Source organism: Dermacentor albipictus, chromosome 4 (genome assembly GCF_038994185.2).
Source record: "Dermacentor albipictus isolate Rhodes 1998 colony chromosome 4, USDA_Dalb.pri_finalv2, whole genome shotgun sequence".
NCBI lineage: Eukaryota > Metazoa > Arthropoda > Arachnida > Ixodida > Ixodidae > Dermacentor > Dermacentor albipictus.
Window position 1 is genome coordinate 168,115,118 of NC_091824.1, and position 19,018 is coordinate 168,134,135.

General features: G+C 47.0%; 1 protein-coding gene across 6 annotated transcripts in view; it reads left to right on the forward strand.

Moving 5' to 3' along the window:
* Nucleotides 1-584: 584 nt before the first annotated feature.
* The window catches only part of LOC135910078 (galactosylceramide sulfotransferase-like), a 184,324-nt gene continuing 165,890 nt past the window's right edge, over nucleotides 585-19,018 (forward strand). For 4 of the 6 annotated variants that reach the window (XM_070537788.1, XM_070537783.1, XM_070537785.1 and 1 more), the window contains exon 1: nucleotides 586-1,048. The gene's annotated coding sequence lies outside the window, so the exon portion shown is untranslated. Of the gene's footprint in view, nucleotides 1,049-19,018 lie in introns of all 6 variants that reach the window. The other 2 variants (XM_070537789.1, XM_070537787.1) reach the window with 1 other exon arrangement.

Below are 19,018 nucleotides of genomic sequence, written 5' to 3' on the forward strand. Positions count from 1 at the left end.
AGGTATCAAAGCCCCAATGATTTTCTGCGATGCAACTCAAAACAGTCATCTTGCTCTCCCAATTCGTCATCACTACCCCCTTTGTTTATGTACATTGCAGGACGAATGCCAGTCGCAGATCTCAATTTTTCCATGTAAGGCTTCAGCCGACTCCATCGGATACCAGCAATATGCACGATCTCACCACCTAATGGTCTTTCTTTGTGATCTTTGTGCAGTGTTTCTGTTGATTAGAGAGAACACATGCCAAGAAACCACAAAACATTTTCTGGACTGTACAAATATTACGAATGGGGACAGCTTTAATGGAACTGTTACGGGCTTGAATCCACTATCTGTGCAAAGTCTCTGGACCCACATACGCTAAGAGAAATCTCAGGGGGTACTCCGCGCATGCGCCGTTGATGCTACTTGCTTTGCTATCTCGACTGCCGACGGGCAGCGTTATCGTCCCGGGTGCCGACTCGGGTTTCGCTGCGCGCACCATGGCGAGCAGCGCAGCGCAGCAAGAACGAACGAGAAGCAGCATCCCGCCGCGCGGCGGCGGGATCTACGCTCCCCTCCTCGGCGGTGCGCAATGGTCCCGCCCCGCGAAGCGTTTCCGCTTCCTCCCGCGCGGCCGCAGACGCGGAGCAGCTCCGAGCTCGCCCGGCCAGCCAGCGGCGGCCTGCGGAGGGATCCCCGCGTCTCTTTCTTCTTTCGACAGTGTGGGTGTGTGCGTGCTTTTCCCCTCCCATCGTTCTCCCGCCGCCGCACGCCGACTTCGTCCGAGGGCTGCAGCCAGCGGCATGCGGCCGGACACCTTGCTTCCACCGCTTTTGCCCCAAATACCGTGCCGTTGTTCGTCGTCGGTCTAGAGGATCGACCAGCAGAAGCTGTAACAGCGACCTGCCGACATTCCTTGCGCCCCTCCGGCACCGCCGCCAGTGGATTTGGGCATTCAGGTGGCCGCCAAGCCTCCCCATTTCTCCGGCCGTGCTCACCGGCTCTCCCGAGAAGAAAGGCGGACGCGCCCCGGGCCGGTCAACGGGTGGCGGCGCGCTCGATGGTGAGTCACACGGGCGCTCTGCCTCCCTTGCGAATCCCATCCCTGCTGCTCTGCATCCGATGCGCGCACGCGACGCCGCCGGCTCTCCGTTCCGCAGCGGCTGTGCTTGTGGGTCCCCCGCGCGCGCCTGCAAGTTCCTTCTCGCTAGAGGGTGAGAGGGGTCTCGAGAGATCAAAGAACCCCCGTTTCTCTTTGCTGAATATGACAGCGCACGCGCGAGGTGCCTGCGATACGCGTGGGAACAGTCGTAAACACGGTGGAAAAAAGAAACGCGAAAGTGCGAACTGTCGAGCGAACAAGCGCCGGCTTTGTATTCGTTAGCTCGGTTGTGGACGCTGTTAGCGAGCGTGTTTCACTATTAGTCAATCGACTTGGCTATTGCGGTAGTAGGGTCATCATGGCCGCAACTTGCGGTCAAAACTGCCGAAAGCGAAAGTCGGCGTGGCCCCATAGTGCAGTTATATCGGCCGCCATGGAGCCCGACACTCTCCGGCTACCTGAACGGCATCGCTTTGGGATCCTTATGCACATTGTGGTTAACGCGCTGCCCCTCTTCGATGAGCAAAGCGAGAACAAGGTAAAAGCGGGAGCCAATGTTTCGACAAGTGAACTTGTCTTTTTCAAGCCCCTCTTCGAAGGTGTTTCGTGCACACTGCTTCCAACGTGTCCTGTCGAGTCGATTTGAGTCGCCACACTCTCGAAGCGCTGATGTCTGTAAAAAACATGTTTGTGGCCCCGTTTATATCTAAGACAGCGAATTACAGGCGGTCGTCATAGGCACAGTCGCAGAGCTGTAGAATGCAGTGTCGTTCCCGGACGTAAGTTATCTGACTTTTCCGTATGTGGAAGTACTAATCAGGAAGTTCAATACATTTCTTCGATCTGTTCTTTGTGTACTGCCCTCGCGTGGCTTACCGAAGATGGCATTCAGTAATTGGGCTGCTTTATACAGAACTAAGCGAATTGGAAGCTATAAAAGTGCGGGCATGCCGTTTCGGCTCTGACAGAAACGACCCTGGCATGCGCAGAGTTCAAAGCATGCTGGAAGTGACCGGCTTTCGGATATTTCTTTTTTCTGTTCTCGTTCCTGTGCAGACGTACACACTTCTGTCTAGAGCGTCGGTACTGTGAGCCGCGTAGTAAATAAAATGATATTTTGACGCTCCTGCTGCGTTTGGGAGATTGAAACTTTATTCGGTCACAGAGGCATCGCAGTGACACAGTAGTCATCATCCGAGTACTTTGAGCCTCGCAGATGCTATAGTGCTACTGTGTATTTCATCTCTACTTTGTTATCACTTTACCTCCCCCTCCCCTCTTTCCCCAGCGTACGGTAGCAAACCGGATCTTCCCCTCTGGTTAACCTCCCTGCCTTTCCCCTTTCCTCTCTCTCTCAACGCAACGCTCGAGTGTTCTAGGCAGACATATGTAAGCACTTTAGTTTTTCGGAATTCGGTACATTTTGTTGGTGCTGAATGAGATGGGGGCCGGATTTTATGCGGCCCAACTCGCGGTCATTGTGGCTTCCTTTCGCAATGACTGCTTTCATCGCTGCCTAAAGTGTACCGGTGAAGGCGGAAAGACAGTGTCAATGTGAGATCTCAAACTCTCCAAAGTTAGCCCCCTAGTAAATATCATTTCTTTGGGCCATCTCCAACTTTTGCCCCGTTAAGTTTTTCCAGTGTGATATCCTCGCGAAGTATAGTCGTATACAACTCAAGTCCGCGGTGAAGCCCCGCGCACGCCCTTACAACCGCCAGCCACTGTTCCTCCGCGAGGCTGCAAATAGTTCGTACTACAAACTTTCCCTGTTACCTAAATAAGGCGGCAACAACAAAAGTAAAATTATAAGCGCGTGATTTTGTGCCTTTTCATTCGTCTATTATAGGGGAACGGTGAAAGCCTAATTATTTGTTGAACTGAAATAACAGGCTTGCTTCGCTACAACTATTTATTGTCAAGTTTCAGTTCAGTTTCCAGTGAAGTTTCATGAGTAAAACGGGCTAAGCAGTGAAATGAACTGTACTGCGGACTTTTGAAGAGTGAAATGCTCGGACTACATACACTTTGTCCATGTCTGTTGCACACCTCATCGCTTCCGCCATTGAAAAGACTCTTCAAGAACAGCAGACGCTCCAGAGGTATCAAGTACGACGCCATGTTGAAATGGTCGCATGGCGGCGATATTGTTTGCTTCTGCGATTGGCTGGCGGAATAACAACTCCGCGCGGGCCGTGTGCCTTGGTTGCCAACTGCTGTTTGTTCAAGTTGTGTCCTACTATAGTCCCGCACACTCTACCTTATATGTATAAGGCAAACGTTAGATAACGTAAAAGCTCTCGTGGGCTTTCGAACGCTTTCTGTGGGGCTTCCGTAGTAGAATCCAACGTCCGTTAGCAGTCGTCAAATCACAATTTGGAAAGTGACAATGTAGTGGTGGCCATGCGACCTCTAATGCTGGCGAAATAAGTGCACTTGTCATGTGTTGAAGTACGGCCGAAGAGAACGTTTTGTCTGTCGGTAGGGGGGGGGGGGGGGGGGGGGTATCGGATATCCTTGTGGCCATACGCGGTTACGATGCCGATGTGATGAAGGCGCTTATGTACACTCTCATAGCATGAGCTGTCAGATCAGCATTCTTCGAAGGTTGTGCCAAACAAGCAGCGAGAGAGAATATACAGATGACGGCTGAGAGGTGACCCAGCAGAGTGTCCGGTTGGCTACCTTACACAGAAGGAGGGTGGCAGGGTGACTAAGGGGAACAAAAGGCCTCGCTTGCCGGCGCAATCCAGCGTGCCTGCGTGTGCTTGCAACAGGATGGCCATTGTTATTGCTACGCTGTCACATTCGTTATAGAAGCGAAAGAACAAATTTCCGCGGCACTTATAACGTGCTTACGCAAATCGCGGTGTGACAGCGCAGGTCATGATCGAATTCTTGGGCAGATGTTGCGCTGGCGGTAGGAAAAGATGGAACCGTTGGCCGCTGCACTGAGCTATCTTACCTTCAAATCATCGTTGGCTTACAGCAATGTAATAATGGCCTTTGCCCCGTGTTTTTTGCTTGTTCATTTCCACGGACTCTCCGGCCGCTGTTTCAGTGATCAGCACGTCCTTCTCATTCTTTGCCGCAGCTGATTGCGTGGCACACATTTTATTTGGTGCAGCCGTCGTGAAGAGTGAGACCTCGCTGGACAACTGGTAGAGTTAAACGAGCTACGAGCGCTGGCGAGACCGTTTCCCGGCAGCTATCCACTTGTCACTTTCACATTCCTCGCGAGCGTAGTTCATTCTCTCACTTACTCGACCTTCTCGTCATTGTTACTGCTGTTATTTTTTTTATTTCTGCGCATTTATGTTTATTCGTTGTAGCCGCGCTTTCCACGGTCTTAACGCAGTCCCCGGGAGAAGCTGCCAGAGAAACAAGAGCACGTTTGATGAAGCGTCAGTGTTGTCTATTCTACATCTGACGTTGCGTATTACCCTTACGCGTTAGAACTGACGTAAAGCGGCTAGTCTTCTGGCTTACAAGTCGAATTTTCTTAAGAAAGACAAGATTACCGAGCCTGACGTAGTCTACGTTTTATAGCTGTTCTGTTCTTTTTTTTTCAGAACTTTAATGAGGCTTAGAATATTGCCTTTCTTGCGCAGGTTATTCTACATGCTAAATTTTGTAGCAATTAACCTTCATAAGTTACTTTTTATTGCCGAGTATAATAATAATAATAATAATAATAATAATAATAATAATAATAATAATAATAATAATAATAATAATAATAATAATAATAATAATGTTTATTTAACTTGCCCAAGAACAACCCTAAGGTCTGAATGCTGGCGCGCGTATACATGAAAATCCGAAAACAAACACTGCAAGGGAATCTAACTTAAAAGAAAGCAATGAATAAAATAACAATTGTGAAAAGAAGAGAGTACCATTAAACAAAGCGCAGTGTAAACACAAAACGAACAGGAGGAGAAGGGCAGTTTAACAATTATGAAACTGACACAACAAAGCAAATCTCAGAAAGGAACTATGTCAGCGAGTTATGAAAAATATCAAGATAAGGAAAATAATCGTTATAAAGACACTGTATTCTGTGGACGGTTGCGTATTGGTGATGACAGGCAGGGATATGTAAAGATCATTCTCTGGTGAGCTTACGCAGAGTACGAAGCATGATACAACTGAGTAGTTGAGGACAAGCAAGGATATCATGAAGGAGTTTGAAGAGAAACAGAATGTCAGCGCGATTACGTCGGGAGCGAAGTAAGAGCAATGAAAATAATCAAAAAGTGTTAGGACAAGGTCCAGTGTCAGTGTTTGCAAAGCGGTGATGATATATTCTTCGAAACGTTTTCTGGACCCGATCTATAATGTCACTGTTGGACCTGGAAAAGCCATTCCAGACGACCGACGCATATTCAAGTTGAGGAAAACAGATAGTTGTCTACAACTTGCGGAACGTTGCGGGAGAATTGAATTCTCTGGCTAGTCTGTGAACAGATCTAAGGGAGTGCATACCCCGCGAAGCAACGCGTTTAGTGTGAGCAGAAAAGTGTATAAGGTTGCGTGAGAAAAGTGCACCAAGATCATTGATGCATGCTGTAGCAGAAACATCCAGCATGCTGCTGGATGTTTCCGGTAAAGGGAGGAAAACTGAGTGTGGCGGTTTGGTCGTTCGTGTCCACGTCTCACGATACCTAAATGTCTCTCTTGCCCTCTCTCCTAGAAGAGGAAACTAAAGAGAATGGGGGGCCTTACTTGACAAGATAAAGTATATAATAAGGAGGTTAACCGGGCTATATCTACAGTCGGCGACCCTGTACTGGTGAAAGGGCAAGGGGCACGAAAGACGAATGAAAAGAAGGAAACAAGGATAAATTTAAAGCACACCAGATAGTTGTTTTTATGCGAAGCGACATTGAACTGCGTTCTTTGTGTATATGGCGCAGAATTGACGTACATCAGCAAAGGGGCTGCAAGACGCGCATTATTTCGGAAACTTCGATTTTTGTAACGGTCAAAGTTAGAAGCTCAAGCTCATCGTCATTATCCCCGTCTTTACCGCTTGCGGGATGGCTACTAGTTGTGCGTTTGTTTCAAATGCATACGTGCAGTGAACACCGAGGGAACTCCGATGCTTGAGAGTGCGTGGCTATTACCGCCGTTTTCTCGCGCCACCCGGTCGGCGCTGGGTGATACTGCTGTGAGACCGGACGCAGTCACAATGCGTCACAAAAGCTCTCGCTTTCATCGTATGCCACGATCATCAGCTCGGTGTCTCCAGCGCTCAGGGTCGGTGCAAAAAGACGCCATCAGCTATGCGCTCCGAGTGTCGTGTTTCAATCTGAGCTCCGTACCTATAGACAACCGCAAGTTTTATAGTTCTGATGATGTATTTCATACCCAGTTTCTCTGCAAGGGTAATCATAATACCTGAGTCTGAGGACCGGTGCACAGATATGAGATACTATTACGGGAATACGAGATCAAATGGGAAATGCAGGAAATCTAATCAGAATTGCTATATGTCTGCGTTACGCTGAACGGCACTTTCCTACCGAAATAAAAGAGACTCAACGCGAACGCCATAACGCGCTAACTATAGGAAGAACTGAAAGTTGGGCGAGCACTGGTTTATTCTATGAGTTACGCAACTAACGCGCGGAAGAAAAAGGAAGGCATGGGTCATGCGTGCGCAAGTTGTAGGTGCCTCGCATTTGCTTAAAAGTGAAGAAGTCTTATTAAGCTTATGTATATAAGATCACTGCAAGAAGAGGCGAAAATCTTTCTCGAGACTTACTTATACGAATGCCAAAACGTAAAAGATATATATGTTTCAAAATTCGCGTTTGGTTTATCGCATATACCGTTTTTGTTATGTGACATCAATTTTCGGCAAACCTTTTAAAGTAATCGATATGGTTACGTTTCAGTTTCCAACGGAAAAAGCGAATATGAGGCGGCCCCCGTATTCTCTCCGCTCGCTCTTTTCTCGCTGTCACACCTTCGCCACACACTCGAAAGTAAAATGCAGCGCATCATTTGTTTTGCTTTCTTTGTATTACTCAGGTTAAGAGCGGATGCACGTGTAGCGTGACATATTGGAGCACACGTATTCAAGTTTGAAGAGAATGAGTATTCTTTTTGGCCGCAAATGAGAGAACTTTACCAGGACTTGACAGTTTACTTCGTCTCCTATTAATGAGTTGCATTTTTTTCTTTACCTCCGGTACTCGACTTTCCGTGCTGCGTCGCCGGGAACTGCTGTTACGCTTTTTTCTTTCTAATTAAACGAGGAGAATATGATATCAGCCCACAGTGCATCGTCCATATTTCTAGCTTTTAAGAAGACCGGAGAAATAAACTACGCGAGTGAACTGCGTGCCTAATTAACAGTTCCGGAGACATTTTTCGAATGCTTCTCCCGGCGCGCCCACCTCTGCGCGCCCGTTCATTTTTCTTTTTGAAGCTCTCGTGTTCACGTCGTTTTGCAAGCTGCACGGCTGGCAGCTTGCCGCAAGGAACAAAGAAAACAATAAACGCCGCAGCCTTGCGAGACCCGAAAGACAGCAGCGCGCCGCATCCAATGGACTCGTTTATCTCGTGCTCACCGCAGCCAGTGCGCATATGCTTCTTGTTTTCATACAAGCAAAAAAAAAAAAAAAGACTTAAAAAGAAGGAAACTGCCATGGCAGAGTTTAAAGTACATTGCTGGCTTCGCCGGAAGTTTATTATCGCTTTTGAGAGTCAAAAAAGACTCATTTGTTCGAAGTTATAGCCCGACGTTTTGTGCGCCAGGCGCAAATTACTGGAACGCGCCAGTTTCTCTTGCTGAAAAGAAAAACGAACGAAGAGCGCCGCCCACCCATAGGACGGTCCTCTGCACTGACGTTAATGAATGGCTTTCAGAGTCGCGACGAATTGCTGAAAACTTTGCGTGTTTTCTTCCCAAAGTCAACCCGCTGCAAGTTGGTTCAAGCTCCCCCCCCCCCCCCCCCCCCCCCTGTTATGCTCAATACTTCAGCACAGACATTTTCCCGTCAGACAGCGGTGCCTTTGCATCGCTTATTCCTTTTCCGATGGCATTCGCTCTCGTCTCTCGACGTTTTCGCAGCTGCCGCGAGTAGCAGCAATAAAACTACTCCATCCGCTCTCTTGCTGTTCCTGCTTAGCGTGTCGCATTTACGAGTCGCGTTATCGGCTCCTTTCCACGAGGAGGCCGTCATTAGAGAGCAGCGTTGCAGCGTGTACGTTTTACTTCGCAGTTTGAAACCATCTGAAGGCAATCGCATTAGATCTAACCTAACTGAATTAAATTGTCGCAGCACAGCATATTTCAGCACGAGGAAATGGTAAAGACGCGCAACGTTTTCACGGGTAAGTGGGTTAGGAGGATATGCCTTGATCGATGTGGGGCTGGGTTGTGAGAAATATGGGCAGGCTCATGTCGTTATCCTCGTCGCGACAGCGCAAGGACATCACATCTCTCAATAGCACTGGAGAGATATAGAGAAGTTCTCTCATGAAAGGTTTGCCTGGCACCACGCTTAGCATGTTACTTCAAGTGAATGCGATAAGTGGTACACGCGGGGCATACGACGCTTCACGCGTAACACAACATGCATAATTAAGGCATCTCGTCGGTGTTAGATCGGCGTTATATCACCTAATTGCGATCGCATGATCTAGGAAATCGAGCTCGCAGATCGGACAGTCGTGCTTTTTTATCATCAAATGTAAGTTCAAGTTTATTCATCAACGGTGTCCGTTTTACAAAGAATTGTATACAAAATTAGTACTACGCAGGGAGCCCCAAAGTTATAAGCTGTTAGGGGGACTTCTACACATGAACAAAATGAGAAAAAAGAGAGAGAGATAGATCAAGCATTGATTATGGTGACTTTACAGACTATTTGAAAAAAAAAAACGAACAGTGCGAAAAACAAGAAAATATAAATCTGCTTATTAAGACAAAAAATTGCAAAGAAACCTTCTGTAATGAACAAGCAATGCAAGTTTACAATACAATGAAAATAGGACTAATAGAACATGTAGTATTATAGCTAAGTCAATTATTATTACAGTCACAAAAGTCAGTTGTTAGGATGAAGGGAGTTGCTGCATAACATATTTCTTAACTTTGTTCTTGAACATATGCTCTGTCGGGGATGATTTAATGGTATGTGGAATAGAATTCCACAGTTCGATTCCCGCGAATGTGTTAGTGAAGTTACCATAGTTTGTGCGCACTTTAGGTGAAAGAGGATTATCAAGTTCAGAGAACCAAGTAACGTTAGTATTTACAAAAGCTTCAATAACAAAGCCATCTAGTTTAGGAGTAGTTCGCATCATGGACGGTGCTGCCTATATTATATATGTACGATCAGCGCCATTCCTAGCATCTACGAATGTAACTAAAAGCAACCAAAATGGGTATTCAAATGAAATCATTTATTTCAAAGACGTGCCAGATCATGTTACAGTAGGCAAAAACATTTACTCTAGGGTCAATCAAAGCATAATACTCAGCTTGGCAGGTCATGTTATTGGGTCTTTAGCACTGTAACTGCTTAGCACAATAGAATAGAATAGAATAGAATAGCACAATAGAATATTCACAATAGAAGCTACGGAGTCCATCCTTCTCCTAACCGCACAAGAAATTGCACAATATGTTAATAACCTTTGAAAATTAGGTCATGTAAGTTGAGCCGTTAATTCTGGTCACTTTAATCGTACCAGCTTTTCAGTTTTATCCAGTTTGTAACCTTACAGTTTCTGCTTCGCAGTTTCAAGCTGTCCGACTAATTCTGTGCAGGTGCATGGCTGTGAATCATGTCTATACTGCGATGATTGGCTCAGCTTTTTGAATGCCCCCTGTCATCATGACACTGTCTTGCTTCTTCCGCACACGACGTTATTCGCCTGGATCGCGAGACATCTGTGCTTGGAAACCACAAATGCGGTTATATTGTATACGTTTATCTCAATAACATGTAAATGTTTCAGAAAACGGAAGCTAATGTCTCGATATTTGTTCATGGTGTGTGAGGTCGCTTAGCCGGTTCGTTCGTGGTTTCTGACGATGTTTTCATCAGGTAAACATCCGAAGTGGCTGGGCGGGTGTTCTCCAAGTATTACTATACTGAACTTGAAGTTGTTTATGTTCCATGTTCCTTTAATGAGCATTGTGGAGCGGATAAAACTGCCTGGACAATTGAAAATTCGCAATCTGCTCTTCTGCAGCATGCTTTTATTTATGCTTAGGGTACCAGAAAGTTGGCGAAACTACATTTTTCGACGGTCGGATTCTGCGGTCAAAGCGTGCCAAGGTGCTGAAGCTTCATCACGCTGCTCTGGCACTTAAACCTTCTTCTCTTGGCCTGTCATTGGCGCGACGTTCTTAGCTTGCAGCAATGACCTACAAAAAAATGAAGGTCGTTCGTATATCACGATTCAGTGCATGCAATATCTAGTTGGTTTAGTTTTTTTCGCATAAAATTAAAAGTGAAATGCTCTAAATTCCCTGCACACTGTCAGGCTTCGCCCCGCTACATATCCAGCCACGTTTCGCACATAAAAGGAACTCAGCACTCAAACAGGCAACTGAGAGAAAGTAGGTTCGTGCCTCGTGATGACTGATGTTTCGCTTTAATAAACTGCTACAGTGCTTTTGTCTGTATTCAATAGCAGAAGGCCTACAATGAGGCCACTTCACCTCGAAATTTAATGTTCGAAAGATAAAGGAAGGCATCCAGAACGTAACCATTATTATTATTATTATTATTATTATTATTATTATTATTATTATTATTATTATTATTATTATTATTATTATTATTATTGTTATTATTATTATTTGTAGTAGTAGTAGTAGTAGAATGGGTAGTTCGATTGTTCACATTCTGGACAGACGAAACGCAGAAAAATAGAGTAAATAAGATATTTTCTACGTCAGTGACTCAGAGCAACACATTTCTAACGCAACAGAGGGGAACAGTCTATCGCTCGAGCCCAGATTATTCTTTTATAGCGTATGTATCTTGAAAAATTAATGCGCTAGTAGCCTTTGTCGTGGCATTCAGCGCTGCCGCCAAAGCTACGGCAGGATGCCCCCAGAGGCAATTAACGCTCGCTAGACAAAACGAAGAATGAGTAATGCATAAAAAAAGTAAGTACATACTGCGTTATGACACTCACGAGATAGAGGGAGCAGGCTACATACGGAACGTATGTAGCCTGTATTTGCATTCCCACCCGTCGCTGTGCCGCAGTAGCTCCGGCTTTTGGCTGCAGAGGTTGCGGGTGCGATTCGCGGTCGCATTTCGATGGGGGCGAAAGGCAAAAGAAGAAAAAAAGAAACGTTTGTGCACCTATATTTAGGCGCGCCCTGCAGGTGGTCGAAATGAATGCGAATCCCTCCACTGCGGCGTCGCTCATAGAGCGACTGTGCAGTTTCGCGGGGCGTTAAACCCCACAATTCAATAGCAGTTCCGACTTGCATTTCCGTCACTTCCATTCCGTCAGCTGTCGAATGATTGCAATGCCACACTTCCCTTAAGCTAATCGCCGGAAGCCTGTCCTGCGCGTGCCTGCCTCGGTGATCCACCTCTCGCGACTCGAAGCGCCTGCACTTAACTGCTCGACGTGCGGGCACCGTGTAGGTGGTGTCGCGCGCGCACCAGTGCCGTCGCCGTTTGCGCGGCGTGTGCCTTTTGAGTGCTGCCGAACTGCGAGCGGAGAGGAGGAGCAGGTCGTTTGTTACCTGTCAAGGTTTTTAAAGCCGGCGGGACCCCCACTAATTGCGCGCTGCCGTCGCCGCATGCGCTCGCTGCGAGAGGAGACCACCCTGCCCAAGAGGGCCCCCCTCCCCGCTTCCCTTTCTTCCTCGCCCGTTCCTTTATTTCTTTCCCCCATTTTTTTTTTGTTCGGCGACTAATTAAAGTGCGCAGCGCTCGCGCGTCGCGAACAATGCGGCGCTTGCTTGTCGCACCGATCCCCTGCAGCTCGGTGGTGTTTGTGCGGCAACCCTTTGGCCGCCGCCTCTTCCGAAGGCGCGTCGCCGGCCTCGGCTCTCCGGCATTGTTAGAACTCCGATGTTCTCTGTTTGTTCCGTTGGGTTCTGTTGGCTGCGCGTGTCCTTGTTGCTAGTCCCGTTTAGGCGGCAGTGCGTGTGCGCGCATGCGAGAAACAAAGTTGGGAAGTCACACGTTGACTGTCACATGTTGTTGGAGGCTATATCATGCTTATACTATGCCTATATCAGACCGCAGGTTTTCTTTTTGTTGGTTAATATAAATGCACAATAGTGGCAATATAAGCTTTCCCTCAAAACCCCCTGAAACATCTCAGACAAGAATAACGAAAGAAAGAGCGACAAAGAAAGAGCTCCACACACACTAGACACACGAACACAACTGACAAGCACAGACTTTGTGCTAGCATATATTTTTCTTGAACTGGAGACGTACTCTAAACTAGTTGCATTGGTGTTACTCTGCAGATAGGAAGGATGGAAAAAAAGAGGTGAACGGCAGAGAGGTTAACCAAATCAAGTGTCCGGTTGGCCACTCTGCACAGGGGAATGGGGTAAACTGTGGAGGTAAAAGCTGGGTGAAGAGCAGCGGGTGGTGGCTGTAGAGCACCCCAGAAATTGTATTTCTCTTTCACGAGAACAAGATACCTACACGCAGCAAGCGTCTCTCTAAATCATCTGTAAATTAGCACATAATGGCTTCTTGTTGTGACGTAATTTGTACATTCTTAACTTTCGCCAACCTTTAAGTCGCCTCTTTGTTCGTGTGACCATTTTTCCCATAGCAATTGTATATACTTGTGCATAATCGTATGTCTGAAGTAGTTCTCGTATTTTTCAGTTGCTGTAAAAGAATGAATCTTTCATATTATACTGAGGTGTGTTTTAGAGCACAATTCTTCCCATATCAATGCATTGACCCGTGCCAGTATAATATACAGTGTTTTTTATTTCATGCTTGCTCTTTTTTTATCTCGTTCCTTTGTTTTACTTGCCCTTGTCTGTTGTGTACTTGCGCTCTATGTAATGTACTGTTTACAATTAGGTAGTTAAATATTAATCAGTCAATGAATGTACCGTCGGCGCCTGAACTTTAATGGTGCGCAAGTTCTCCGAAAGAACAAACAATCTTACTTTTCCCGTATATAGTGTCGCTCGCCCATACTGGAGAACAGCCATGATGTGCTTTGATATCCACAGCACACCAACAAGCTGGTGTCAACCCCAGCGACATGCCAAGGATTTCTGGAAAGTAATTTGCTTTCGTAGAACCCGCCTTCCGTAACGTGTGCATACTTGTAGTACGCGTACGCAAAATATAACAATATTGTGCAATGCAGGCAGAAGGTTGATCAGATGGATTTTTTACAGCGTAAGCTATATATGACTAACCTTCCATAGTTTTTTCGGCGTCCGGCATCAGAAAGAAATCAGCATGTGGGCCTATCCTGGTGATAGTGCAGAAAGGGTCCAAGCTCGATGACACATGCCCCGGTGGGCTCGGGAAAGTGTAATGGGCCCTTGAACTATACTTGTCACACGTGGGACCCAAAGAGGTCCCAGGAACACGGGTAAGAACAGATGTTTCCGAAAAAAAAACGTTTCGTACAAATTTTTCAAAAAGGACTTAAAGATTCTCGGCGCCAGCCACGCAAATGCGCTAGTGCCACTGCTCGCGCGTTCGTCATCGTCTTCCACAGCTGGCTGCATTGCCGTTCATCATTCCACCGTAAAATTCACTGCTCTTTTATCGTCGCAATTGGGATGCCGTGTCTACGGGGATGTGAGCCATTCAACAGCTGCGTTATCGATGGGGCGGACATGTATAGTTCGTACACCGAAGAACAACATGCGTACGAGGAGCGCCGGAGGGAACAGCAACGAGAATGTAAACGGCGCCGGCGCGACACCATCACCGACGAAGAATGTTCCCGCAATGCTGACCGAAACGACGATCACGAGCTCGGGCACCTCGGAACGAGCAACGACGCCAGGCTGGCAACACAAAGATGACAACCATTTTACTCTGTGAAGACGGAATGGCGGCCAAAGCAATTTGTTTGGAGAGCTTTGACTGTCGTCAGCTTTCGCTGCCATTCCATCTTCACAGAGTGGAATGGTTGTCATTTTTTAAATTCAGGTTGAAGCTTTTTTTTTAAACAGGGTGACACTAATCACCTACACTTTTAAGAAGGTTTTCTTTTTCTTAGACATGCATCGTGCAAAAACGTAATCGCTAGATAATAAAAATGACAAAAAAAAAATGAAACGCTGACGAGTCGCTTGAGTTGCATATGCAGTGAATGCCCATTCCGGATGCTTTTCATTCTTATCTTTGTAATTATTCCTTCTGCGCCCCAAGTTCTACTCGGGCCAGCGGCTGATCAACGAGCGGCGAGCCGCAATGTCTACCCGGAGCGACAGCGAATTTTTCCCACGAATAATTGAACAGGGCGCACGGGCACTTGTGAGCCTTGGACTTGTCCTTACAGCGTCTCTCATGTCGTGTCCGCGAGGGTCTGTTATTTCCCCAGAATGAGCTCTTTGTATGCAAGCTTTTCCAGGACCGGCTTTCAGCGCTGTGTAGCTCTTTTCGTGAATCAGTTTCGGTGCATATGTTTAAGTCGCTTGCTTGCACGCAACGTATACGCACGCGTCGAAATTACAGCTTCTGCTGCTGTATGCTAGGTGCAAAAAGATCGACAAAGTTGGCTGCGACAGATCCGGGAGATTGCAGGTAGCACTTTAGGCCGACATTGGAAATTTATAAGCACCAAAGCGAGATCATAAGAAGTTGTCAGTTACGCATGTAAATAGAGCGCGCAACACTCTCTGTAAACAGCGAACGCTGCTGGACGTGTTTAAAATATACCGTATGGCAACGCTTCTCACACGTGCACTTCAGCGTACAAGATAGCGTGACTTCAACTCCACGAAGCCAAGCATATCCATTTCGCTGTGAGTAGTTTGACAGATCAGAATTCTAATTTAAGCGCGAGAAACTTACCGCAAAGTACAGAGTAGCGTATTTAATAGGCTGGAGTGAGTTTTCGGCTGTGGATACTTCAGAAAACCAATTCTTGAATAATTTCTATACTAATTAAATTTTACGATATTGCATTTCTTCTGTGCTTGTTTTACGAATGTACTCTCCATGGTGAGACAAAGCGTGAGCAAGCTCTTATTTTCTTTTACGCTTGATGGTGTTTGTATTTTGTGGCGTTAAACAGAATAGCCGATGCACGCTTTTTCCGTTTTTCAGAACTCCAATACTTCTACAGGCGTGCAGCCGCGCCCTCTGTTCAGACTTCTTTTTGTGATCAAGCTGTCGCCGTTTGCTCTTAATGGTGCACTGTGATATCCAGTTAAGCACGGCGTCCTCAGAAGTGTGCCGTTGTGATAACGAACACCGTGTTTACGCCTGTGTGCGCGCTAGGTAAGGTTGTGAACGTTTTAAATGGCTTATGCTGTCGACGAGAAAAATTGATGGGTAACAAAATAGCGATCGCGTTGACTTATGGCAGCGACTAAATGTCTATTCGTATGGCTGCAGACTGTCCAGGCGGCGACCTTGGAATGTTTACTTATTCATTGTCTTATGGAAAGCGTAACCGTCGCGGAAAGAAAGCTTAGGATGCCGTAGGCACGTCGCCAAAAAGCTCTTCCTGGTGAGGCAACCGCGTAACGGCGGCGGGGAAGCCCTTTCTCCTGCTTTCAAATTGTCGCGGTTAGAGAGAGAGAGAGAGAGAGAGCAAGGAGATGAAAGGCAGGGAAGTCAACCAGACGATCGAGTACCTGGTTTGCTACCCTCCACTGGTGGTAAGGGACAAGGGGGAATAGAAAGAGGAAAAGACGTAACACTGCGTGTACGCGATAATATGCACATGATTACAAACGGTCAGTGAAACCAGCGCATTTCAAACGTTCCAGCAGCGCATAAGTAGCTTTCTGTCCCGGCGATAAATGTGGTCATTAATCCAATAATTTTCGTCGTATAGTAGTGAGGAAGGTGCACAGTAAGTGCTCGGTGGTGCTTTATTCTTTTCGAAAATTGGAGAGGCGCACGTTGTTTTTTTGATCATTTGAATACGGTAAGAATAGGCGCACGTAAATGCAACTTGTCATATACGGTAGTGCAATATTGCTTCGCAGCGGAAGAGCCTTGTTGGCACTGGAGGACAACGTGTGTTTATAAAGCTATGGGTACACACGACCTCATTCACTGAGAAAATATTGAATGTATTTGATCCGAAACATTCATTTCTAAGAAAAATTAAATGGTAGCTTCGTATGCGAACTTGGAGGAAATTCCAAAAACGCAGGCTGATACGCATTCGGTCGAATAGGCTACGAAAACAACTTCATGCGCTAACATTAGGACGTCAGCTTTTTAATGCAGTTGACTCGTCAATTACAGTGAGAGTATTTGTTGTACAGTTCGCCGAGAGAATATAGTGCATCTCCTATGTTTGCGGTGTGGCTTCGAAAATTTCTGTTAAAACTGTAGACGTTTGTGTAGCCAGTACAGCTTTGTTGTGTTGTGCAATAACAGCTCGATCTTCTTCTTTTTCTTCTTTTTATTGCTTAGTGGTGAATTATCCAAACTGGTATGCTACAGTGAGTTCACTATGTTGTGCTAGGCGTATCGCCAGGCAGCCGTCTCTATGTATCTGCTAAGGAATCTCTCTCTCTCTCTCTCTCTCTCTCTCTCTTATAGTTGCGCAGCATATTCTTGCGACCGTGGGCCGTATCGTTAATCGATCACTTTGGGAATACCACTTTCAACTTGCGTTGATTGGCTAAGACAACGAAAATAGATGTGAAGAAACGAAATGAAACACTTGCACTTCGTGTTATTGTCGTGCCGCGTAGTTCTCACGCTCAATGATATGGCGCCGTTCGCTCTAGCGATGCGTCGCGCAGGGCATTACGCCAAGCAGAAGTGAAAGTATCGACATACGCCATCGATCAGGAATATCGCCCCGGTATTGTAGGAGAAAAGCCTCTTCTGCTGTCATCATTATACCCACAATCGATTTCTCGTCCTCGATTTTTCGTGCGATTGACATTCGGCAAACATTTAACGAACAATTATTTTCTGCTCAAGTTTCTGGCTACCTGCTATCGAACATTTGCCAAGTGCAATAGTACGAGCACTCGCGTGCATTTGAATTGTTGCGTTATCTCTTATTTGGCACATTCAAATATTCTCTATTTTCCCCCCTCCCTCCGCCCCTCCCTTTCCCAGAACTCGTAACCTTCAGGGAAAAAGAAGTACTTTTTAGCAAGAGAGTCAACATTCACCTAGATAATGGGAATCAAATTGCTTTGATATTGGCTTCCTGCGTAAGTTAGAGGCGCCTTTCTATAGCGCCTGAAATCTGCAATCTTTCCGTCGCATTTTCAAATACGCTGCTCCAATTTACAATACTCGCCGCCCACTGCACCGCGCTCCGGCGCCTCTTCGAGCGACCATCGAGGCTCGCGAACTCCAAGCTAATTAAACGTCGAATAAGCTCTGCGGTGTAAACGCAGCTCGTGCGCGCTATAGAATCGAGGTCAATCAAATGAGGCGCGCATGTAAGGCCATTTCACCGAAATTCGAAGCCCTCAAGTTCGGGCTCTCATTTGTTCGATTCCACATCGGCAGCGTTTGTCGTCAGAATTGCTTGCGTCGAATTTAGGACTTTGAATGCCCTTTAGTCTTGTGCATCCGCTTCCCCGGCTGCGCGTAACCGTTGCACAATGCGGCTGAGTCACACGAGTTTCTATTAAGCGGCACGCGAAACGCGTTCGTATCTTTTGAATGCAGCGCATGCCGCACCACCACAACTCCTCCGGCCGGTTTTCCCGGCGCTATACAATAGCAGAATGGACTCGCCGCGGCGAGCGAACGCAATTGGCGCGGCTGCAAGCTTTCCGCGCAGTTCCAGTAGTCATGCGACCTCGGCCAACGTGATGACGACATGGGCTTCAAGGCTGTGCTAATCGTTTCACGCCGTCGTTGTCGCATTATCTGCAGTTTACACCGCACTCAGTGCTGCTAGACTCTGGTGTCGAGTAACGCCTACAATGTTTTTAATATATCGCTTATAAAAAAAAACGTGCGCAGCTTTCACTAGTGGTGCAAGGCTGCAGTCAACAGCGGAGCTTACGATCACCTAGCTTTTGCGTGGCTTGCCTAAGTTGTTTGTAGGTTTTGCGAGGATATGCTAGGTTTTTCTAAGTTGATGGTAGGCTTGGCTAAGTCGTTTCTAGTTTTTGCGAGGTTATGGTAGGCTTGACAACGTTAATTGTTTCTATGTTTTGCGAGCTTATGCTACGTTTTGCTAAGTTGTTGTCTCGGTGGGCTTGACGCTGGAAGTTTTGGAGCAGTCGCAGGCCGCGGGGTCGCTTTCTCGGCGACGTCGAACGTTCAGGCGCCGACTCTCGCGTTCCCTGCACTGAAACTCGGTATCCTCGACTCGGCGTCGCGTCTTCTCAGCCGCAGCTTCGGCGCGGTGTTTCGGATCAGCTCGGCGGCAACGCATCGCTTCTCGCTTGGCCGTACGGTGCTCTTCCTGGTAAGCCGCTTCTTGTTCGGGCCTCCGGACTTGCCTCGGTCTTCCCATGGCAGCAGACGTACGCACGGAGCGGAGGAGGCGAGAGGTGTGTCGCCGCGCCGGCTGTTCCGAGCTTTTACTCGCATGTGACGTCACGACTCCTCCCTACGCGAGTGTAGCGGGGGAAGTTACATGGCTCGGTGCTCTCGCAGGTGGTTGCTAGGCAACGCGAGGCGGCGCGCAGCTCGGCTGAGTTTTCTGGTAACGCTCCAGGCCTGACCTAAAAACTTAAGGAGCTCCGCTGTTAAAAGAAGATTGGTGTTGTAGGTCTGATTATTAGATAACAGCACGCACTTCTACTGGCGACCACGTTGTCAATATACG